Source organism: Scyliorhinus torazame, chromosome 9 (genome assembly GCF_047496885.1).
Source record: "Scyliorhinus torazame isolate Kashiwa2021f chromosome 9, sScyTor2.1, whole genome shotgun sequence".
Classification (NCBI taxonomy): Eukaryota; Metazoa; Chordata; class Chondrichthyes; order Carcharhiniformes; family Scyliorhinidae; genus Scyliorhinus; species Scyliorhinus torazame.
This window is the reverse complement of record NC_092715.1, coordinates 33826901-33852419: the sequence shown is the minus strand read 5'-3', so window position 1 is coordinate 33852419 and position 25519 is coordinate 33826901.

Here is a 25519-nt window from a genome sequence, read left to right as displayed (position 1 = left end):
GAATCGCTGGAGGCAAGAAGGGTCCCAGAGGACTGGAAAGTGGTTAATATAACACCAATGTTCAAGAAGGGAGGGAGGCAGAAGATGAGAAATTATAGGCTGGTTAACCTGACTTCAGTCATTGGTAAGATTTTAGAGTCCGTTATTAAAGATGAGATTGCAGAGTACTTGGAAGTACATGATAAAATAAGACTGAGTCAGCACGGCTTTATCAAAGTAAGGTCATGTCTGACAAATCTGTTGGAGTACTTTGAGGAGGTAACAACGAAGTTAGACAAAGGAGAACCAGTGGACGTGATTTATTTAGATTTCCAGAAGGCCTTTGACAAGGTACTGCATAGGAGACTGTTAAATAAGTTAAGAGCCCATGGTGTTAAGGGTAAGATCCTGGCATGGATAGAGGATTGGCTGACTGGCAGAAGGCAGAGAGTGGTGATAAAGGGGTCTTTTTCAGGATGGCAGTCGGTGACTAGCAGTGTGCCTCAGGGGTCTGTGCTTGGACCACAGCTTTTCACAGTATACATTAATGATCTGGAAGAAAGAACTGAAGGCACTGTTGCTAAGTTTGAAGATGATACAAAGATCTGGAGAGAGACAGGAAGTATTGAGGAAGCAAGGGGGCTGCAAAAGGATTTGGACAGGCTAGGAGAGTGGGCAATGAAGTGGCAGATGAAATACAATGTGGAAAAGTGTGAGGTTATGCACTTTGGAAGGAGGAATTTAGGCATAGACTATTTTCTAAATGGGGAAATGCTTAGGAAAGCATAAGCACAAAGGGAATTGGGAGTCCTTGTTCATAATTCTCTTGAGGTTAGCATGCAGGTTCAGTCGGCAGTTAGGAAAATAAATGCAATGTTAGCATTCATGTCAAGAGGGCTAGAATACAAGACCAGGGATGTTCTTCTGAGGCTGTGTAAGGCTCTGGTCAGACCCCATTTGGCGTATTGTGAGCAGTTTTGGGCCCCGTATCTAAGGAAAGATGTGCTGGCCTTGGAAAGGATCTGGAGAAGGTTCACAAGAATGATCCCTGGAATGAAGAGCTTGTCGTATGAGAAATGATTGAGGACTCTGGGTTTGTACTCGTTGGAGTTTAGAAGGGTGAGAGGGGATCTTATTGAAACTTACAGGATACTGCGAGGCCTGGATAGAGTGGACATGGTGAGGATATTTCCACTTGTAGGAAAAACTAGAACCAGAAGACACAATCTCGGACTAAAGGTATGATCCTTCAAAACAGAGATGAGGAGGAATTTCTTCAGCCAGAGGGTGGTGAATCTGTGGAACTCTTTGCTGCAGAAGGCTGTGGAGGCCAAATCACTGAGTGTCTTGAAGACAGAGATAGTTAAGGGGATCAGGGGTTATGGGGAGAAGGCAGGAGAATGGGGATGAGAAAAATATCAGCCATGATTGAATGGCGGAGCAGACTCGATGGGCCAAGTGGCCGAATTCTGCTTCTATGTCTTATGGTCTTATGATCATTTTTCAGTGAATTGATATGATCTTGAGTTTTCCCGAATGCATAAAGCACACAGTCATCTTCAAAGAACTATGCACTGATTTTTACATCAAGAAACAGCTGAAGACACTGGATACTGCAAAGGCTATGGGTCCTGACAATCTCTTGACAACAGTACTGAAGAAATGTACTCCAGAACTAGCCACATTCTCTAGCCAAGCTATTCCAGAATATTGGCATCAACCCGGCAATGTGGAAAATTAAGCTGTATGTCTTGTCCACAAGAAACGTGACAAATTCTGTAGTGATATTCAGATATCAATATACATGATCAATGTATGTACATGTAGTACAGTCATTTCAACACTAGATGTCTCACAGTCAGACACTATAAGAACTGGATTCCCGCCTTTTCTAAGTCAGATGATGTTAGAGTATGATCCAGAACAGTGAACAAGCAAGACATCGCATCGGTAGAGTGAGAGAAGTTAGAACTAGTTTGTTATAATAGTGTATAGTTATATAGTTACTTAGATTGTACTTTATTTCTTTGTAGTTAGTTTAGTATTGAATAAAAGGATTCACAGTTTATTATTTTATTACTCATTAAATAGTTCATCTTTCAACAAGAAGACTATTGGTCATTTTATCATCCTGGTGGATTCAAGAGTAATATATATATTTTAGATAAGTCATTATTTAATATATAACAAATCCCATTCAGCCAATTAGTGCCCCACCATCCTCCTCTCAATCATCAGCAAAGTGTTGGAAAGTGTTGCCGACAGTATTATCAAGCTGCACCTATGCAACATTAGTCTGCACACTGACACTCAGTTTGGGTTCCTGTCCCGAACCTTGGCCCAAACATGTACAAAGGAAGATGGTTATGACCGTTGGAGTTCGATCATCACAACCCCAGGACATTAGTTCAGAAGTTCCTTGTGATTGTGTCCATTCAATGGCATTGCCATCACTGAATCCCCCACTATCAACATACTGAGGTTACCATTGACCAGAGGCTGAATTAGACCAGCCATATATATACCATTGCACAAGAGCAGATCACAGTGCCATGCATTACAACCTTTATTAATATTGGAAATTTATTCAAGGTCTGATGCACCTTCTGTTTAATTTCTTTCAAATTCAGTCAGAGAGAGCTCACCCCATGGACATGTAATTGGTTCTTGAGCCTTGCTTGACCTCTGTATAAAGGAATAAAATCAAACAGAATTATTATCTACTGCTTGATAGATTTTGCACAACTATATTTATTACAATAAAATAGTATGCAAAGCATGGTGCTTATGCACAATATACAAATCACTAGCCGGATAAAGCCAAGAAGAAAAGGTAGTTCTTATTTCCATAAGAGAATCCTAGGTTTAGACTTTACTTGTTACATTTCAAAAGGAAGTAAGGATATCCATCAAATATTAAAATAATATTACTCTAATGCCCAAGCATGTGGGATTCACTAAGTCCAGAACAGGTCTGAAGTCAAGTTACGAGAATCTAAACAAATTTGAAGATTCAAGTTTGGGGTGAGATATTTTTTATGAATTTGGGGTAATATATTTAATGGTTATGTAGAATATGTTGATTTGATCAGAATAGATTACCTTTAATTCATATCCTATATTGTTCTCCCTAGAAAGACAGAGGCAGAGGGGCGACCTGATAGAAGTTTATAAAATTATTAGGGGTACAGACACAGTGAACAGTTGGAAATGACAATTACAAGGGGCACAACTTCAGGGTGAGGGGGGAAAGGTTCAGTGGAGATGTGCGGGGAAGTTTTTACACAGAGGGTGGTGGTGGCCTGGAATGCACTGCCAAGTGAGGCGGTTGAAGCAGATACGTTAGCGACCTTTAAGACTTATCTAGATAAGCACATGAACAGACGGGGTATAGAAGGATACAAGCGGTTGGTCTAGAGACACTCATAAAGGTCCATAGGCAACAAGAGACCCCAGAAGGAGCTCAAACAAAAATAAACAGTTAATTGTCCTTCCAGGTAAATGTAAAAGGAATGGGTGACCATTCAGCCACATGAAGAAATGAAGATTGCCTTAAGCTGCAGAATTGGAGCAAATAAAAGAGACTCGAGGGGACTCTACTGAATTACAAGGAAGCTCAAGATGAAGCAATTAAGCTTCACAAAGAAAAGGAAAACCTGTTGAAAGATCTTCACACACTATGAAAATTCCTAAGATCAAGCTTTATTTCTGGAGGAGATTAAGAAGAATAGTGTTATAACCTGCATGAGACCTACAGGGTCGGAGCAATCAATCTCCCCTTGATTCTCACCGAATATAAGTCCCCGTAAAGAGGCGGGGAACTCTAAATCATCCATAGTTAAGTTCTGTATGAAGTCGGCCAGGTATGGTACCGACAGTTCAGACCCGGCTGGGATTTGGTGTATATGGTAAGTGCTAGTGTGTTGGAAAAAAACAAATGTTCTTAAAACTACTGGGTCCAGGCACACAAATTCTGTAAGTAAGCAGCCTAATTGCATGGCGATAGCAGCACCATGCATGGCCATGCCTTGAATAGTTAAAGACTAGTAATAAGGGGGCAGAACGGTGACGCAGTGGGTTAGCCCTGCAGCCTCACGGCGCTGAGGTCCCAGGTTCGATCTCGGCTCTGGGTCACTGTCCGCGTGGAGTTTGCACATTCTCCCCGTGTTTGCGTGGGTTTCGCCCCTACAACCCAAAGATGTGCAGGGTAGGTGGATTGGCCACGCTAAATTGCCCCTTAATTGGAAAAAATGAATTGGGTACTCTAAATTAAAAAAAAAAGACTAGTAATAATTCATATTTAAATATATAAATCCCAAAGCTTCCTCACGGATACACCTCTACAGCATTGAGACACAATAACAATTCACAAAACACAATTCAGAAGTGTGATGGAATACTCTCTACCTGTCTGGATGAGTGCAGCTCCAACAACACTTAAGAAGATCAATGCCCTCTGGGACAAAGCAGTCCGGTTGGTCGGCATCAACCAGATTAAACACTCACTCCCTCCACCATCTTCACATAGTGGCAGAGTGCGTACTGCAGCAACTTACCAAGATTCCTTCAACAGCACCTTCCAAACCCACAACCTCTACCATCCAGAAGGACCTGGGCAGCAGACGCATTCGAACGCCGCTACCTGCAAGTGTCTGCCCAAGCCACATACTGTCCTGATGTGGAAGTATATTGCAGCTCCTTCAATGTTGCTTGGTCAAAATCCTGGAACTCTCTTCGTAGCAGCATCGTGAGAGTATCTGCACCATATGGGCTTCAGTGGTTGAGGGAGCTGGCTCACCACCATGGTCTCAAGAGCAATTAGGTAGGGGAACAAATGATGACCTTGCCTGCAATGCCCACATCTCATGAAAGATTCAAAAACCCTCATTCGTCCAATCATCATGCATCACGTCATGCATTTCTGCATTAATCTGCATCTCCCATGCATCCTCACGTTTCACCAATCCAGCTACATCCTCCTCATGTCCATTACTATCCAACTATGGAATGTAGAAAATGCCGCAGCCAATTTGAACATAGGAAGCTCCTTCAAACGGCAATGAGATAAATAACTCAATTTCAGTGATGTTGGTTGAGGGGGTAAGCATAAGCCAGGACACCAAGGAGAACGTTCACAACTCTTCTTCCAAACAGTCGCATTTGACAATCATGTTAGATAGACTTCTACCGTTACATGTCCTTAACTAACGATGCAAACTTACAGATGTTATGATGGCTTCCACTGCCAAGATTTCCTTCATGTGGACACTCAGGCATTAGGTGCTATTAAAATGCTGAGGGAGCCAGAACTCCCTGATTAGGAGTCTTCCCAGGTGTTTTGGTTGCCACGGAAGCTGATGGAGCGGGAGTGGTTGACTCCACCGGGTGTAGCCGGTAACAGTTCACATGCATAAAGCCTCACCCGGTGTCATCTTTCTCGTCTTGAAGTAGGAAAACTAGACTCAAGAGCCCCAGTACTAAACTGATAAAACAGCTTAAATACTACATTCTTTGCATTTCTGGGGATTTTCAAATCTGCAGTTGTAAACAAGGGAGGCTAAGCGTTTGTATCCAAGTGCCAGTGAGTCGTGCAGCTTCGAATGTTGAAACAAATGTTATTTTGGGTGTAAAAACGCAATATTTTCCCCAGAAACTTTTTGTGAAACTCAATGTTGGCCTGAGTGGTCAGATCATGACAGAACTGGCAACAACCTACACAATCAATTTGTTGTGAATTAGTTTGGATGATGCTGCCTTTATTTAAAAAAAAAAGGTTTATGTGAGAGTTGTATATTTAAACTTTCAAAAGGTTTTTCTAAAGGAAAAATCAGAATCGTATATATAGCAACGCTTCCGAATCTGAATTTCATGCTATTTAAAGAATACTTCACCTAACACACAATAATTTCTCGGGTCTCTTTGAAGTGCTGGGGAATATTGTGCTGCAACAAAGCTTATTGCCTTTTCCTTCCTTAAAAGCAGCCCAGGGATGCAGGAGGCCTTTTCTATACACAAAGGAGTCTTTTCTCGTAAGCTTGCAGCTCCGGCGTGTGATCGTAAGGCAACCTCTTTGCATTGCATTAGGCCTTTCACAGCTGCGAATACAGAATACTCTTGCCAGGCCGTAATGGAAAGCAGTTAATTCAAAGGATTTCCATCACATTAATAGCAAGATACATTCTTTGCTAATGAACCTCACTCTACAATAGCAGATCCTGAAATGGTCCTGACACAGTCTACATGCAAGTCATGGCTGCGGCTTGCTTGAGCAACATTATTAGTTTTCGTTTCCATTGTTGGAGAGAGAGAGACAACCTTATGTTTCCCCTTTCTGTGCATCATCGTTTTGGCATAATTCACAATGCTGTCTTATTAAATGACTGTGACTGCAAATTCTGCAGGACACTTTTCGGAAAGGCAGTGTCCCTTTAAGTGAAGCTGCCAGATTAATATTTCTAGAACTGCGTAAGGCAGTGAAAGATTATATGGGTGGAATATCTTTGCCTGTGTGAGATTGGCAAAACCCTGTGCGGTTGCATGGCACAGAGGAACTTGCTGCACTGCAGCTGTCTCTCCCCACCAACTTTTACCCTCTATCATTAGTAATGCCTTGTGGACCTAATGCTTCACATCTGGTAAGCTTTCTCTGATGCTAAGAAGCACAATCTAGGTGCCAATACCTCGAGCTTCATCTTCGGGCGCAATACTTTCAATCAGGTTTGACTCCCTATTTGGAGCAATGCCTCTGGGTTTCAGGCATCTGACAACATGGACGTATGCTGTTCCCTTAGAAAGCGCTCACTTTTCATTTCCTTCCTCTCCCCAAATCTTTACCCGCTGGTACCAGTAACAGTAAAAAGCCTTCCAGCCATTGTATGCAGAACAGATTTAAGGGAAAGATGCACTAAAGAAACATTTTGCACTGGTTAGTAACCAGGAGGTACAAGGTTTATAATCATTGGCAAAAGAACCAACAAGAGAAATTGGCTTTGATTGATTGATTGATTGATCAATATATATTGTCACATGTATCGAAGTACAGTGAAAAGTATTTTTCTGCGGCCAAAGGAACGTATACAGTACATACATAGTAGACAAAAGAATAATAAAAGAGTACATTGACAGTGGTGCATCAACAAATAGTGATTGGTTACAGTGCGGAACAAGGCCAAACAAGAGCAGCATAGGGCATCGTGAATCGTGTTCTTACAGGGAACAGATTAGTCCGAGGGGGAGTCGTTGAGGAGTCTAGTAACTGTGGGGCAGAAGCTGTTCCTATGTCTGGATGTGTGGGTCTTCAGATTTCTGTACCTGCTGCCTGATGGAAGGATCTCGAAGAGGTCAAAACCTGGGTGTGAGGGATCTCTGGCAATGCTGCCTGCCTTTCTGAGGCAGCGGGAGGTGTAGACAGAATCAATGGGAGGATGACAAGCTTGTGTGATGCGTTGGACTGAATTCACCACACTCTGCAGTTTCTTGCAATCTTGGGCCGAGCAGTTGCCTTACCAAACTATGATGCAACCGGATAGGATGCTCTCTATGGCACAACTGTAGAAGTTTGTGAGAGTCGATGCAGACATGCCGAATTTCTTTAGCTTACGTAGGAAGTAGAGACGTTGTTGGGCTTTCGTGATTGTTGCATCAACATGAGTGGGTCAGGACAGACTGTTGGTGATGGTGACCCCCAGGAACTTAAAGCTACCGACCATCTCTACTTCGGAGCCATTGATGTAGACGGGAGTGTATGTCGTGCTACACTTCATGAAGTCGATGATCAGTTGCTTGGTCTTTCCAGCATTTAGAGAGAGGTTGTTTTCGGTTCACCATGCAACCAAGTGATTTATCTCCCTCCTGTAGTCTGATTCGTCGTTGTTTGAGATACGGCCCACCACAGTCGTATCATCCGCAAACTTATAGATTGTGTTGGAGTTAAATCTTGCCACACAGTTATGGGTGTATAGGGAGTACAGTAGAGGACTGAGCACACATCCTTGCGGGGCTCTGGTGTTGAGGACTATTGTGGAGGAGGTGCTGTTGCCTATCCTGACAGATTGCGGTCTGTTGGTGAGGAAGTCGAGGATCCAACTGCACAGGGAGGGGTCAAGTCCAAGGTTGCAGAGTTTGGTTATTAGTCTTGTCAGGATAATGGTGTTGAAGGCGGAGCTGTAGTCTATAAGCAGCAGTCTGACATAGATGTCCTTGTTGTCGAGGAGTTTGAGTGTTGATTTTAGGGCCAGAGAGATAGCATCTGCTGCGGATCGGTTGCCGCGGTAGGTGAACTGCAATGGATCAAGACCATCTGGGAGGCTGGCATTGATCCGTCTCATGACTAGCCGCTCGAAGCATTTCATGGTAACAGACATCAGGACCACCGGTCGGTAGTCGTTGAGGCACGCTACCTTGTGCTTCTTTGGTACTGGTATTATTTTTCTTATTGTAGCGATTGTCAGGATTTGAAATGCAGTGCCTGGAAGAATAATGGAAACAGATTCATAGGCCAGGGTTCTGAATCGGCACTGGCGGGACGGAACATTTGACAGGCCGGCGAAAGGTCCGTTGACTTCGGTGGGGACTTGAACGATCTCATCCATAATAACTTTCAAAAGAGACTTGATACAATTCTGAAACTGAAGAAGGTTACAGAGCTGTGGTGAAAGAGCAGGGGAGCAGTGCTATTTGCGCCAAAGAGCCAACAGAGGCACAATGGGCCAAATGGCCTCTTTCAATGCAGCATAAACCAATTTTGGCTCAGTATCCAGCAGTCCAGCCTCTGAGCTATAGGTGCAAGACCCTCGCCAGAGACGTAAGTATAATATCATGCTGATGATTCAGTTCTGTGGGAATGAATGCCGCACTGTCAGGGGTGACGTGTTATGCGCGCGTTGTTAAACGCATGCCCCCTTCTGTCCTCTCAGGTGGAAGTAAAAAGGTTCCATGGTATTATTTCAAAGAACTGAAGTGGAGCCTTGGACATTATTAATCCTTCAACCAACATCGCTGGAACAGATTGTCCGGTCATTATCTGTGAATTCTGGCTCTGCACAAAATAGGCGCCTGTAATTCCTACATTACAACAGTGACCACATTTCAAAGATATTTAATTGGCTGTAAAGCGCTTTGGGACAGTCTGAAGTTTTGGAAGGTGTTATGCAAATACAATTCATTTTACAAACCTTGCAATGATTAACTAACTGGAACGCACCAGAATTCATTGTCAGGCACAGGGTAGACCGTCCAACCACTAACACATCCGTCATATCAAGTGGAGACCCAACATTTCATGGGCAATCATCACTGCAAAGAAAACTATGAAGCATATCAGTATAAAACGCACAGAGGTCAATTTGTATTTTGGGGGACTGAAACGAATATTGCAAAGAATGGAACCGAGACAGGATGAGGTGAAATATTTTTACGTAGAAAATTTTCATGTTCTGGAATACACTGTCCAAAAAGAATGGTAGAATATAGTAACTTTTAACATTTTTTAAATAAAAGGCACGATTCAGCGGCCGCATTTTGCCCGATGCAGATCCAGGCCAATTGAATAGCGGGAGAGGACAAAATTAGGATTCGCGGCAGGGAGAGAACCATTTTGCGATTCACCTAAACCGCTCCCGTGCCAAGTTCCGGACCACACTCAAAAATGGCGAGAATATCATTAATCCGCATTTGCCTTCATTTCAAACTCATTAATGAGATTGAAGTCAAATGCACCCGCCTCCTGGGAATTACCCGACTCCCCAGCAGGAAGAGAGGTGGTCTTCTTCCTACATTGTACGGCGGTCCCCCTTCTCTTGCCGCCCGCACTGACAGCCGCTGTCACTGCCTCGCAGGCGGCATTGCTGACCCTGCTGGTGGTCCTCCAACCCCCTTTGGGGGAACATGGCGGCCCACCTCTCATCCACAGCATCGAGAAGCCTTGTAAGGTCACCACTCCCCAGAGCAAGGAGCAGGTCTGCGCAGTGCCATGTGTGTGTTGACTGGGAGTGAGGACTAGCTTTTCTGCCGTTCAATCAATTTGTTTTGAGAGGGGCCAGTTTTGGATCAGCACAGAGAGGGATGAGGCCTAAACACTTTGGCAAGCCCAGTTTCAGAGAGATTCTGGCGCCCTTTTTAGAGGGTGTCCCGATCTCAAAGTGACAGTAAAGGCCCCACAACCACCACCATCGCTAGCATGGGCTGTTTAGCACAGGGCTAAATCGCTGGCTTTGCCAGCAGCACGGTTCAATTCCCGTACCAGCCTCCCCGAACAGGCACCGGAATGTGGCGACTAGGGTCTTTTCACAGTAACTTCATTTGAAGCCTACTTGTGACAATAAGCGATTTTCATTTTTCATTTCATCAGGGCTTCAGTGTGTGTGTCCCCTCCCCACCACCATCCTCGCTGGCATCGAGGCCCATTCCCCCTATCCCCTGCCCAAGGATCACTGGCTTCAGGGTCCTGTCCGTGGGTTTCCTTCCAGGACCCCCCCCAATATTCGCTGGTACCTGAGACTCCCCTCCCAAAGGTGAGCAACACCGCACTATGGGATTGCCAACTACCCCCCGCCCCCTTCATGCCGCCCTTCATGCTCTGCCTCTGTAATGTCCCACCCCCTTTCACGCCCACCACTTCAGACCCCTCTCCTTTCAAGTCTCACACCTTTCAGTCCCTGTCCCTTGGAAGTGCCAACTTGGCAGTGCCAGGGTGCCAAGGGACACTGCTATGGCACTGCCCTGCCAAGTTCCCAACCACCCGGGCTAGAAGGTCCTCAAAGCCTGCCAACGTAGTCATCATGTCTGATCTCCAGTTGTGAACAACAGTCGTGATTCCTGCTAGCTTCACGTTGCACCAGCTTGTGGAAGAATAGCGGGATCCCAGAGAATTTGGTTTATTGCTGATTTTGGACATGCAAATGTTCCTTTTAAGGTGTTAGTCTGGTTCATCAAATGTACAGTGTAGAGGGAGGCCATTCAGCCAACGAGTCTGCACCAGCATTTGGAAAGAGCACCCGACATACGTACCCATTGAAGCTGTGAACCAAATCACGTCAGCAGGATTGGGCTGGGTGAATCATGCACTGTTTGGCACCCGGTGAAAATCCTGCTTCAGTCGTCTCCCGAGATAGAGTGATTTGCGCCGTGACCAACACAGCCGGAAAATCGCCACTGCTAACTCTGTAATAATAATAATAATCTTTATTGGTGTCACAAGTAGGCTTACATTAACATTGCAATGATGCTACTGCGAAAATCCCCTTGTCGCCACATTCTGGCGCCTGTTCAGGTAGACAGAGGGAGAATTCAGAATGTCCAATTCACCTAACAGTACATCTTTCGAGACTTGCGGGAGGAAACCAGAGCACCCGGAGGAAACCCAAGCCGACACGGGGAGAACATGCAGACTCCGTATAGACAGTGACCCAAGCGGGGAATCGAACCCGGGTCCTTTGCGCTGTGAAGCAACAGTGCTAACCACTATGCTACCGTGCTGCCCTCTACTCAGATACTGCCGAATCCACAGAGTTTTTTTTCCCCGTCGTTTTCTGTTTTTATTCCATTGACTCCGGGTTTGGATTAGAAAGTCTCAAGTGGCTTGTCGAAGACTCCCCGGATCTGTGAAGAGAGTGTTTTACCAAAGACGAATGCCATTTGGAATCTTACACAGAGGCCCAATGACAAGTGGATGATCCTATATTCCAATGCTTTTCACTAATGGTTGCAGTTAATAGCGCAGCAGCTGCTTGCATCTGGAGGCTATGGTTAAAGACCATCACAGCTGTGCTATAATAAACAGCAAAACATCAACCCAGCCGAATCGCCAGTTTACATTCTTCTTCAAGATCTCCAAGTTAATTACACTGTAATCTCAGCGGCTAATTATATTTTATCAGTGTTTTGTTTAGGCAACTGTAAGGCTGGATTGCAAACATATTTGAAATGGAGATAAACTCGTAATCAGTTTGCGGTCCCAGTAAATTTAACAGCCAGTCATGTCACAGCCTCTGTTCTTCCGCTGGCTGAATTATTCAGTAGCTTTCCTTTTATAATTAGCCAAAGAAAATCGCTTATTGTCACAAGTAGGCTTCAAATGAAGTTACTGTGAAAAGCCCCTAGTCGTCATATTCCAGCGCCTGTTTGGGGAGGCTGGTACGGGAATTGAACCGTACTGCTGGCCTGCCTTAGTCTGCTTTAAAAGCCAGCTATTTAGCCCAGTGTGCATGGCCTTGTCTGTTAAAATACTCATTCCTCATTTTAACAGTAGTCTCAAAATAACACATGATTCCAACTTTCTGTATATTGATTTTTTGAATTAGGATTAAAACTATGATCACATTTAAATCAGTGCCTATATATTTGTAAATTAATAAATTAGACTCTGAAGCCCAATATTAATTGCTCAGGCTAACTGTTCAGGGCTTAATTATGCCCACCGTTAACTATTACTGCTAACTTGCTTGAGTTAAGTTGTATCAAGGGGTGGTTGGCTACAAAACTGTAATAAATCGTCCATTTTAACTGTTGGGTCTCATGCAGTCTGGAACCAATTCTAAATTGTCTTGCAAATTGGACCTCACACACATGGACTCAACTAGTTCAAGAACAGCCCTTAGAGTGAGAGCCAGCTATCTTGAGGCAGTTTTTCTATCCATTCAGAATCTTGTGCCAGAGAGAACACATTTTAGCACTGGCTCCAGTTCTCAGTCTGCCAAGAAGGGCGTAGGAAGGAGCGAGCCCGAACGAGCAATCTATCATTTTCTGTTACACAAAACAATGCAGGTTAACACAGGTCTTTGCAAGTGGCTGCCCAACACATCACAGATGTGCAGCAAGCAGATCAAAACCACTGGCAAAACAAGAAGAGGCTCAGTTGGCAGAAGAAAGCTGTGCTGTGGCTGTCCAAAGTGGTTTTTAGCTTTAACATGGCTAACTAAGGGTCTTTCCTCCAGTAAAGAGTCGACTGAGGAGTAACCTAATAGCGGTCTTCAGAATTAGAAAGGTGTTTGATGGGGTAAAAGTAAACGTTTCCACTTGAGAAGTCTAAAACTAGGACCCATGAATATCAGATGGTCACTAACAAATTCCATAAGGAATTCATTGGGGTATTTTTGTTTTTCTTTTTTTTACATTTAGAGTACCCAATTCATTTTTTCCAATTAGGGGGGAATTTAGCGTGGCCAATCCACCTACCCTGCATATTTTTTTGGATTGTGGGGGCGAAACCCACGCAAACATGGGGAGAATGTGCAAACTCCACACGGACAGTGACCCAGAGCTGGGATCGAACCTGGGACCTCGGGGCTGTGAGGCCACAGTGCTAACCCACTGCACCACCGTGCTGCCCCATTGTGGTATTTTTAATAGATAGGGGCCGGGACCTCCTTCTGGGGACTAAGGGAGAGTCGCGGGAGAACCGGCGCCAACCACTCCGGCATCAACAGCCCCCGAAAGTGAGCACTTCTCCACACTTTCGGTGGCTAGGTGGACGCCGGAGGGGTTGGCGTCATTCTAGCCGGCGCTGAAGGGACGGTGCGAGTTTGTGCATGCGCCGAAGGGCCAGCGTGGTTCCGCGCATGCGCAGACCGGCCAGCGTGGTTCTGCGCCGGCCGGCGTATTTAGCCGCATATGCGGGGGGGGGGGGGGCGTTCTCTTCTCCGCACTGGCCATGGCAGAGCCCTGCAGGGGCTGGCACGGAAGGAAGAAGTCCCCCCACGGAACAGGCCTGCCCGCAGATTGGTGGGCCCTGATCGCGGGCCAGGCCACAGTGGGGGTCCCCCCTGGGGTCGGATCCCCCCACACCCCCCCAAGAACCGCCCCCGCCGACTTACCTGCCAGGTCCCACTGGTATGTGAGTTGAGTGATTCACCCCGGTGGGACTGGCCAAAAATGGACGGCTGTTTGGCCCATCAGGGCCCGGAGAATTGCCAGGGGCGCCGTTGCCAATGGCCCCCGACCAGCGTGGCATGAATCCCGTCCCCGCCCAGAAAACGGCGCCGGCGGTAGGGCGGCGGGGCGGCGGGGCGGGATTCGCGCCACCCTCCGGGGATTCAATCCTGCCCAGGGTTGCAGACCACAAAGGTACAAACTAAAAGAGCTTGGTACAAAAGGTACAAACCAACAAGAGCCCATACCAGCCTCCCCGAACAGGCGCCGGAATGTGGCGACTAGGGGCTTTTCACAGTAACTTCATTGAAGCCTACTTGTGACAATAAACGATTATTATTATTATCATCAGAAAGGTGTTTACTCTACAGTCGGTTAGGATAGACTGCCCGCTTGCCTGTGTAAATGGCCAATGACGTCATCAATACATCACTTGATCGGACTCTTAAAGTGACCTTGTTCTCACTAAGAACGAACATGAATACACAATACTTTCCTCCCCCTTTACATCAAGAGGTTCCTGCAATGAAACACAATATGACGCTTACAATCACAATTACAAATACAATATTAACAATTAATAAACACAACAGCCAATAAGTTAGACGTTTCACAGGATGTTACTTCCTGTGTGGTTGTCGGCGAACTTCAGGCGTCTGCTTTTTCATGCCAACTGCAAACTCTTGTGGGCAGCACGGTGGCACAGTGGTTAACACAGCTACCTCACAGCATCAGGGATCCAGTTCAATTCCAATATCAGGTTCTCCCCATCTCTGCGTGGGTTTCCTCTGGATGCTCCGGTTTCCTACCACAGTTCAAAGATGCGCAGGTTAGTTGGATTGGCCATGCTAAATTGCCCAAAGGTTAGGTGGTGTTATGGGGATAGGGGTGGGGGATCGGACCTAGGTAGGGTGCTCTATCGGAGCAAGGGCCGGTAAAGTCTCGATGGGCCGAATGCACTGTAGAAATTCTATGATTCGATGATTTTGGTTGAGTTTCGGCGTCGTCTGTAGTTGTCTCAACCAGAGTTGACATACTATTTGGAGATTGACTCGGTGTTGAAGCTTCCTTAACTAGGGTGCTGTCTTCCACAGTTGTTCTGGCATTGTCAGGTTCCCAGGAATTTACAGGACTCCACTTGGCACAGTTTGTGGTGGACTCTCGGTTGACTGTCTCTGGAAAACTAGTTCTAGTTGCGAAAAGTTGATCAACGTGTTTCCTCCACAATACATCATTCCGAGTTTGAACAGTGTAGGAGACCGGTCCTGTCTGTGCCAATATGATGGCAGGTATCCACTTCTCACTGGTAGTATATTTTCCTGCCAATTCTTTCTGTCTTTTCGGTAAAGCACAGCATTCAGCCCTGTTCACATGTCGCAAAACCTGACTTTGCCGTTTCCTCCCAACAATTTCTCTTCGGCGGCTTCAGAAAATCAAACGCTGTGCGTTACTGACACTTTACCATGAGCAATGCCGGAGAACTTGGGGTTGTTGAATGTGTTATCTTCTATGAATGCTTCATTTGCTGAACAATCCTTTCAGCCAGTCCATTTGCGGCAGGATGATAAGGAGCGGATCGGATGTGTTGGATTCCATTCTCTTTTAGATAATTTGTGAATTCTTGCAAAATGAACTGTCGCCATTGTCGCTATGAATTGTTCAGAGTAACTGAATCTTGAAGAAAATCTCACCCAGTTTACTCCAGTGGTCGAGCCTTGAGGTACCATGTCCATCACTTCTGACAGTGGTGGATTATTTCTGGTACATTTCTTTACTTGTCTTGCGGTTACAGGAATGTTATCGACTTCTTCGAAATGGAAAATAATACCGGTCGGACTTCTCATTGATGACTCATTCGGTGAAGGTAATCCAGAGAGTCCATCAGCATTCCCATGGAGATTTGATTGATGATATTTTATTGTGTGTGCATGTGTTGACAACAGCAATGTTCACCTCTGCATTCACCTCACTGCTTGAGATAGAATACCGGTATGCGGTCCAAGTATAGTTGTCAGTGATTGATGATCCGTTAGTAAACTAAAGTAAATTTCCATCCATACAGGCATTAGCAAAACCGTTTGATTCCAAAAACGATGCCAAGAGCTTCCTTCTCTGTCTGTGCATAGTTAATATCTGCTTTGTTCAAGAATCTTGATGCAATTGCTATTGGCTTCTCTTCACTATTGGGTATTATGTGAGGGAGGTTGGCTAACTCAGTTTGTTGGATGGCTAGTTCATAATGCAGAATAATGCCAACAGTGCAGGTTCAATTCCTGTACCAGCTGAGGTCATTCATGAAGGTCCTGCCTTCTCAATCTTACCCCTTTCCTGAGATATGGCGATCCTCAGGTTACATCACCACCTGTTAGCTCTCTCCCAAAGGGGAGAGCAACCTATGGTCCTCTGGGACTGTGACGGCATATGCATTTTCATTTATCATTTTTTTATGTGCTGGGGCACTGCTCCCATCCCATGAGGCGTAGCATCGCAAGCCAGTTGCAAGGGTAAAGTGTGTCAGGACTTCTGATTTTAGTAGTGCATCTTTAGCTTGTACGCAGGCCTTCTCGCATTGACCCACCCATTTCCATTTCCTGTTTCATCACAATAGGCTGGATTCTCCCCTGCCAGTCGCGGAGTTCCCAATGTGACAGAGAATCCAGCGTGGTTTCGATGCTCCAGCCCCCCACTGGCAGCAGCATCGAGGTTCGTGCCCTGCATTAGCGAGAGGTAGCAAATGGGTCAAATTGACACCGCATTTTCCAAACTTGTGTGCTCTGGGCCGGTATTCATGTGGCAAGGATTGGTGCAGATATTTCCCAGCGTGGCCCTGGCATGCTGGACCTTACGGTGGTCAAGGGGGTAACTCTTTTAGTGAGTTGTCCCCAAACTCCATCAGAGGGCCACCCTCCCCTCCTCAATGCAAATCCTGCCCATGTCACCTCCACCAGACCCCCTCCCATCTCCTCAACCAGAGACCACCACATAAGAAAGACCTCCACCAGAAAGCCCCCAAAAGAGGCCCCCACAAGGGACCCCCCAAAAGAGAGACCCCGACCAGAACCCCTCCATAAGAGAGACTCCCACCAGAGAACCCCTATAAGAGAGACCCCAACAGAGACACCCCCCATACGAAAGACCACCATCAGAGACCCTCCCATAAGAGACACCCCTGCCTGGAAGCCCCCATTACAGGGACCCCTCCTGGGATCTTAGAGAGCAGTCTAGATAGAGACTGTGAAAAAAAGCAATACTTTTAAACTCACCTGTACAATACATTTGCAGAATCAGGCAGAGAAAGCAACACCCGTACATTATTATAAAGGGAATACAACATCATCTGGATTTAAATCTCCTCAAATCTGTGAAATTGATTTTACTAGGCTGCGATTGACATCATGCACACACAGCCAGCTGTCTGCATTGTTTGATATCATTTCTCTTCACGTTTGAGTGAAACTAACTGCAATGAGTATAAACATCCCACTATGATTGATTGCTCTTGGGTTACATCAAAGACAGTTAAGTGCTCTCACTTCCTCTTTTTCTCTGTGGAAACCATTAAACTGGCAAAAGATAGTGAATGGCCTCTGATTTGCGCTCCCAGCATGAGTGCAAATCAGAGGCATTTCATATTCAGTGGGAGAACATAGTCTCCCAGACAGAAAATCCGGCCAATAAGTTGTGTAAAGGCTTGAGAATAGTTGCTAAATTAGGGACAAATGTTCCATAATCGCTGAATAACCCCAAATGCTGATTTAGATTTTAAGCACAGTAAGCAGTCTTACAACACCAGGTTAAAGTCCAACAGGTTTGTTTCAAATCACTAGCTTTCGGAGCACTGCTCCGAAAGTCAAGACTTTGTCTAATATATGTTTCTGGAACCTACCTCTTCATTCACCTGAGGAAGGAGCAGTGCTCCGAAAGCGAGTGATTTGAAACAAATCTGTTGGACTTTAACCTGGTGTTGTAAGACTTCTTACTGTACTCACCCCAGTCCAACGCCGGCATCTCCACATCATTGCATTTTAAGGCGTAGGTGCCTCAGTTAAGGCTTTTACTTCTGAAGGGTGATGTGCCCAAGATATTGAATAGAAGATTTTAAGAATTCACATTTAGCCTTCTGTACTCATAGTCTGTCATCTTCTAATCTCTGGTATGTAGCATCCAAATTTTGAAGATGCTCTTCTTCATTCTTTCCATAACTACGATATCATCAAAGTAGGACTGAGCTCATTCTAGTCTTCTTAAAATTTGACCCATGGCACGTTGGAACAACACAGATGCGGGCGTGATGCCAAACAAAAGTCTTTTATAAGTGAATAATCCTTTGTGTGTTACGATTATCTGATAGTGTTGTAAATCTGGATCCACATTTATCTGGAGTTAATCTTGACTCAGGTCAACTTTGCTGAAACGCTGGCCTCCAGCCAACCCAGTAAATAAAACATTAAGAGGAGGCATAGGGCATGCTCTGCACACTGTACTGGATTGATAGTGACTTTATAATTGTCACATACATGTATCGCACCATCTTTCTTCATCATGGGTACTCTGAGGGTGGCGTAATCACTTACATTAGTAGGTTCGAGACCCCTGTCTTGACCAGACTCTTGAATTCCACCTCGACCTTAGGCCTGTTGCCATATGGCACTGACATAGCCTTTAAGCAACTTGCTTGGCTTTCGCCCTTAATCATAGAATCGTACAGTACATAAGAGGCCCTTCGACCCATCACATCTGTTGCTGACCAAATAAACACTCCAATCTACACTAATCCCACTTCCCGGTGCTTGGCCCATAGCCTTGAATGTTATAACATTTCAAATGCACTTCCAAGTACTTTTTAAAGATTGTGAAGTTTTCTGCCTCAATTACCCTCCCAGGCAGTTCAATCCCAGATTCCCACCACCCTCTGGGTGAAAAGATCTTTCCTCAAATCTCCTCTAAACATTTTCATCTTCCTGTTGGTTAGGTTTGTGGAACCTGAACGTCTCGGCGATGGCCAAAGTTTTATGTGACAAGTGCCTCTGCAATATCTCCACAATCGCCTTGCAGTTTTCCGAAGCTGGTTTTTCTGGCTGCACCAGACTTGGCAGCTGGTTATATGTTTTCCCCCCATTGTACTCGGGAACGTTGGGATTACAATATCTGCCGCAACTTTATTTGCTGGGACAAATCTTTCACTATACGAGCTCCACCGCTCGATGTTCTCAATATGCGGTCGCACTCTGCCAAATGTTCCAACCATTTTTATTATGGAAAGGGCTTGCATGAGCATGATGTGCCAAGAAATGTTTTGCACTACCTCGCTTCTTTTTTCAAATGAAGTACCGCTGAGCTCAGCCTGTTTCCTTCCGAGCTTTAGAACACGTCCAGCTCTAAACTATTCTAACAGGGTACTTGCTACTCACAATACTCCCTGCTATACCAGATTTTTCTGGGCAAAGACATGGTGAGCTTCTTTGTGATGTTTCTTCCCTCCGAAGTCCACATGGGACGGCCAGTAGCACAGTGGTTAGCACAGCTACCTCACAGCGCCAGGGCCCCAGGTTCGATTCCCAGCTTGGGTCACTATCTGTGCGGAGTCTGCACGTTAGAAAAGGAATTCATAGAATTCATAGAATCTACAGGGCAAAAGGAGGCCATTCAGCCCATCGAGTATGCACCGGCTCCTGGAAAGAGCACCCCACCCAAGCCCACACCTCCACTCTATCCCCTTACACCTTTTTGGACACTAAGGGCAATTTTGCATGGCCAATCCACCTAACCTGCACAGCTTTGGACTGTGGGAGGAAACCGGAGCACTCGGAGGAAACCCACGCAGACACGGGGAGAACGTGTAGGCTCCGCAAAGACAGTGACCCAAGCCGGGAATCAAACCTGGGATACCTGGAGCTATGAAGCAACTGTGCTAACCACTGTACTACCGTGCCAACCCTTTCTCCCCGTGTCTGCGTGGGTTTCCTCCGGACGCTCCTGTTTCCTCCCACAAGTCCCGAATGACATGCTTGTTAGATGAATTGGACATCCTGAATTCTGCCTCAGTGTACCCAAACAGGCGCCGGAGTGTGGCGACTAGGGGATTTTCACACTAACTTCATTGCACTGTTAATGTGACACTAACAAAGATTATATAAACCTCTTATAAAATGTGCTTCCTTCAAGATTTGGCACCCCTCTGTCGTCAGCTTTGGTGTAGCGAAGCTTTTAGCTACTTTCTCCTTTTCGGATGCCTGTGCATAAATTGATGATTTTTTTTACTCTTTTTACTTCTCCAGTCGTCTGTTAGCGTGGCTCTGACTTCCTCGTCGCCAGTTTTCCTTGTGGTATTTTTTAAAGGATAGGCTTGCAGACCACGAAGATGCAAACAAATGTGAGGTTTATTGGAAAGGTGTTTATTTTACAGGCTGCCCATATGCCCACGCAAATGGCCGATGGATCAGAAGGAGCGGCTCAGACAATTAGTGTCGATATATTTAACGAGAAGCTACATAACTACATGAAGGATAAAGGAATAGAAGGATGGTTTACGGTAGGATGCATTGAAGGCATGAGAAGGTTCTTGTAACAGATAAACCCCGGTATGGACTTTGTTGAGACAAATGGCCTGTTACCGTGCTGTAAAACTCTATGATAGAGACATTGTAAAATATCATCTTCAGCGGCTAAAATGATTGCCATGTTGATTGACTTTTGTGGACATAGTGTCATCATCAAGCCTCTTGCTGGGAGAAAACATGTGGGTTTTCTAACATTGTTCATTCCAAAGCTGCAAATCTTGAAAAGAAAAATCTAATTTCTCAATCTTTGAGTTTTTCTTTTGAACAAAACAGGGAAGATTAGCTTCTTTTCAATTCAAGCCAATCCAAGCTACTTTGGTTTTGGATCTATTTAGGGGTGTCTGTTATTTTTTTCCCTTTCTTCCACCTTCACAGGTTAATTCCTATTTTGAAACAGAAATAAAATTATGGAGCGGGTTCTCATCCAGTGATGCCAGAATCGTGGAGGGGATTGGGCGGAGAATTGTGCGTGAGCCGAAAATCGAGACTGCTGCCGGGTGCCTAACGGAATGCCTCGCTCCGGTGCCTCGACAGCGACGTGAATGTGTTCTACGCCGCACACGGGCGTGGGCATGCAAATTGCACAGTAAACACCGTTGGCAATTCATTAATGGGCCCTCGCCGGTATTTTCCAGGCCTCCCGCGATGCTCCCCCTCCGCCAGGAGGAATTACCGACGGCGAGGTTCACTTGTGGTATTTAAAATCGGGAAATAGACATTGTGGCTGCTGAGGGAGAGAGCGGAGGTCGGACATGTTCCCAGAGGCATTACCGTGGGCTACTGGTCCTGCCGCTGGCAGAGCTGGCTGCAGGGGGAGACTGCCAGGGCCAGGGGTAGTAGCTGAAGATAACCAGGCGATGGGCCATGGGGCTGGGGTTTGCCCCTGGGACTGGAGTGTCCAGGCACGGACTGCCATTGCCGCAGCCTGCAAGGCAGCCATCTTGCTGCGCACTCCACTGATCGCCCACCGTGGCCCGTGGTTGCGCAAAGCGACACCGGCCATAGGGGTGACCCACCTTCCAATATCACCCCTTCACCACCCCCTCACCACACACAGCCGAGCACATCCTGACGGCGGGACATCACTAGGCCCACCCAAGGATGATGTCCACAGTAGATCGTACAGAAGGGTGCCAGATGGGGGCTGCAGAGCATAGAGTTGGCATGGGTAGCGCCAGCCACCGGTACCGCTGCTGGCAGGGACGGGTGCCAGGGCTAGAGGCCCCCACGGTGCCGGGCACCAACGGAATCAGGGGTGCAGTGCGAAGGGCAGAGTACCAGGGGGAATGGCTGGTGGGGGTGTGGGGAAAGGAGAGGAGGAAGGTGGGGGAGGGGGCTATGTTGGGGCAGCGGCTGCAGTGCAGGCCGGGCCACTGTGTAGCCCACTGGACCTGATTGGGCATGGAGGTACACACAAAGCTAGCAATCTGCCTTTCAGCCCCTGCAGACAATGGACTTTGGAATCCACCCAGAAATGATTGGCATCTGCCTAGCCACAACCCTGGCGGATGCATTGATGCTGTCGGAGCAGGAACTGCTCGGAGAGGGCCCTGCAGCAGCAGGGGTTGCCCAGAGGAACAGGAGCCAGCCGGGGAGCATTGAGAGCCGGCCGCCCAACTACCGAGGAGGTGGGAAGGAAGTGCCACATTAGGCCTCCTGTATACCAGCAGCACCTGTCATTCAAGGACCTGCCAGACCAGGCTACCGCCGAAGACTCTGGCTGAGCAGGGAGACCATACGACATGATGGCACAGTGGTTAGCACTGCTGCCTCACAGCGCCAGAGACCGGAGTTCAATTCTGGACTCGGGTGACTGTCTGTGTGGAGTTTGCACCTTCTCCCCATGTCTGGTGGCTTTCCTCCGGGTGCTCCAGTTTCCTCCCACAATCCAAAGGGATGTGCAGGTTAGGTGGATTAGCCATGATAAATTGCCCTTAGTGTCCAGGGATGTGTAGGTTCGGTGAAAGGGTTATAGGAATAGGGCGAGGAAGTGGGCTTGGGTGGACTACTCTTTCAGAGGGCCGGTGCAGACTTGATGGGTCGAATGGCCTTCTTCTGCACTGTAGGGATTCTATGATTCTATATCTGCTGGATCATGGTGCACCTGGAACCGCGGGGGCATGGGGGTGGGCACACGCTCCCAGTGGCCAGAAAGGTCCCCCTGAACCTTTTTGCCAGGGTATCCCACCAGGTTTCCCGGGCACCAGGATTCGCCGCCACCACTGGGATGCCCCAGGTCCAGGGTTTGATCGACAGGATGCATGTCCCCCGACAAGCACCAGCACATGAGGGGCTAGCTTTTACAAACCACTCCATGAGCATGAAGCTGCTGTGTGATCTAGAGATGCACATCATGCACGTTTGTGACCAATACCTTTGTGAGGGGGGGACTGATGACACCTCTCCGCAGCCCACAGACCGACGTGGAGACCCGCTACAATGACACCCATGCGGCGACCAGGGCTGTGATCGGATGGTGCATTGGCATCTAGAAGATGCGGTTCAGGTGCCTCCAGTAAAGCACATCATGGTGGCCTGCTCCATCCTCCACAACGTCAAGCAGCAGAGGGCGATGTGCTGGAGGAAGGGGATGAGCTCCAGGCTTCGCCTGATGAGGAGGAGGGTCAGCATGTACAGGGCATGCAGCTGGGCAGCTACAGGAGGTCGCACAATGTGTGCCTCAGGGCCACCGCGTATGCGACTCTCTAATTGCCTCCAGGTGCACCGCCTAAGGGGCCTGGACGATGGCAGCAAGAACATCCTGTCCCACCCCTACAGCCTCCCCCTCTCCCCACCCACCCCCCATAGCCGACCACCCCCCTCCCATGTCCACACTCCCTGCATGCCCCTCCCCACCGCCCCTGCACCCCCCTCCCTGATTCCTACCTGCTGCACTGCGACCTGGGGGCCCTGGGTTGGCAGTAACAGCTGGTCTGGTCAATGGGATGGGGGATGATGACAGCCCGCTCTGCGCTGAGCTCTGGTGCTCTGCATCATTTGACAATGTCTGAGTCCTGCCCACGGGAGCACTTTCCACCATCCGCCTGGGTGATCCCTGCATGCGAGCCGGCCATTCCGTCATACGGTCCCATTGAATCCCTGGGGTGGCAGAGGTGGGGGCTGGCGAGAGGAGGGAGGCGGCGGGACCGAGTACCGGGGCGATGCAGTGGATGACCTGTGGGCCCTGGGCTTGTGCCCACCTCCAACGGCTGCCCATCCCCCCAGTGCCCCCTCTGCAGCCAGCCCATCCCAGTGCATCCCTCACCGAGGCAGTTGGGAACGTTTGTGAACAGCTTTTTATTGTCAACAAATGAACATGCTTCTATAGGCACATACCCAAGCCCCTCTCGCTATCCTATGTGCTGCCCAAGTGCCAACTTAACTGGTGTCTAACGTTCTGGCCTTAAGGGCCCTAACGTTCCGTGTAGGTGGTTCCCCAGGTGGTACATCAGGGATGGAGGTGGCTTTCTGCGATTCCTGATCTGTACTTGGGTCCCCTTTGGAAACTGTGCTCTGCAGCGACCAGGCCTAGGTGGGTCCAGCAGTCTCTCAGGTATCCCAGGTGGCGTTCTGCCATTCTGCTCTGCCCGCTGCCCAGTGGATGCGCCAAGGACAGGAGAAGGGAAGCCCGAGGTGCTGTGGTTTTCCAGCACCCCTCCTGTGGGGATCATGGTATGGGCCCCATCATCTTCCCCTCCCTCAGGGTGCCCACTGGCCCCTGAACTACTCCTTGGGGCGGGGGTTCAGCCGGACTGTGCTCTGGGGCTCCCCCGCCACCTGGCGTTGCAAGTCTGTCTCGACCAGGGTTTCGATGCTCATGGCCATGGAGCACAGGGACTGGGCAACCTCTCTCTGGGACTGTGCCAGGTCCCTCTGTGACTGGCTCAGGTCAGCCAGTGCCCGGGCAATGCCGTTGGCGCCCACAGCCCATGACCCGTTGTGACTGGGCCAATCTCTGGAGAAATGCTGCAATGGTGGCCCTGGTGCATGGCTGCCTCTGACAGAGCCGCCCTGTCATGCGCTTCGGCCACCGCCCACACAGAATGTCCTAGGCCTTGGATATCTTGACCCATGGCTGTAACCCTCATTACAAAGGCCTCCACCATGGTCGCCACCCATTCAGCATAGGCCTGGGATGGTCGACACCAGCTCCTGCCCCTGCAGGCAGTTGGACTCCTCCAACTGCACCTCCAGGCGCTGGATGGTTGCTGACAGCACCTCATGTAGTCCCTTGGCTCTGTTTCTGCATCTTCAGCATTGATGGGACCCCCCTTTTCAGAGCCCGAGACCCCTCTGGGCAGCTCGTCCCTGGAGATGGGCCTCCCTTCAACCATCCACCGTCTGGGGGATTCCTACCTCCAGCTGATGTACCGCTGCAGGTGTGGTGCACACCAGATAGTGGCCCAGGTGCCTCTTCACTATAACGACCAACCGAGTTGAGTGTCTGTGGTTAGTGGAGAGTGTTGGATACAGCTGTGATGGAAAGTCGGTTCATCCCCATACTGGCGCTTCGGCAAGTTGCGGGGTTGAGTTTGGGAGCTTGCGTCGTTGTCCAGTCCTGCCTCGTCACTCGATGTGTCATGGGGTTGTGGCCGGGGTGGGGGGCACCAGAAGGGCATGCCTCGTCACGGGGTGATCCTGCAAGTCACAAGATATGACACATGGTTTGAAAGTGGGTGGGGAGGTGGAGGGGTGGGGTGGAGATGGTGGGGTCTGGGGTGGGAGGGTGGCGGGTGGCGTGGGGCTGATGCGGTGGTGCGATGGTGGTGCCGTGCGTGCTATAGGGACACCACTCACCTGACTCCACGATGCCGACACCCACCTTGGCCACTGCCCGCTCTCCGGGCTCCCCGGACAGGTCGAACGCCCGCCGCTCAGCAGCAGTGAGAGGCAGCATGGCCGGTGAGCCCCCTCCAATCTACTCACTCTCTCTGTGGTTGTGCGCTGCCTTCTCCTGGGGGGGCGGGGATAGATAGTGCACAGTGTGAGGCAGTCGGATGCGGGCAGCACAGAGGGTGGGCAGCTGGCGGCCTGGCAGGTGGTGCCGACGTGTGGTGCAGGGTGGGGTGTGAGCAGACTGCCGGTTGGTGGGGTTCGATCGCCCTCTGGGTGGG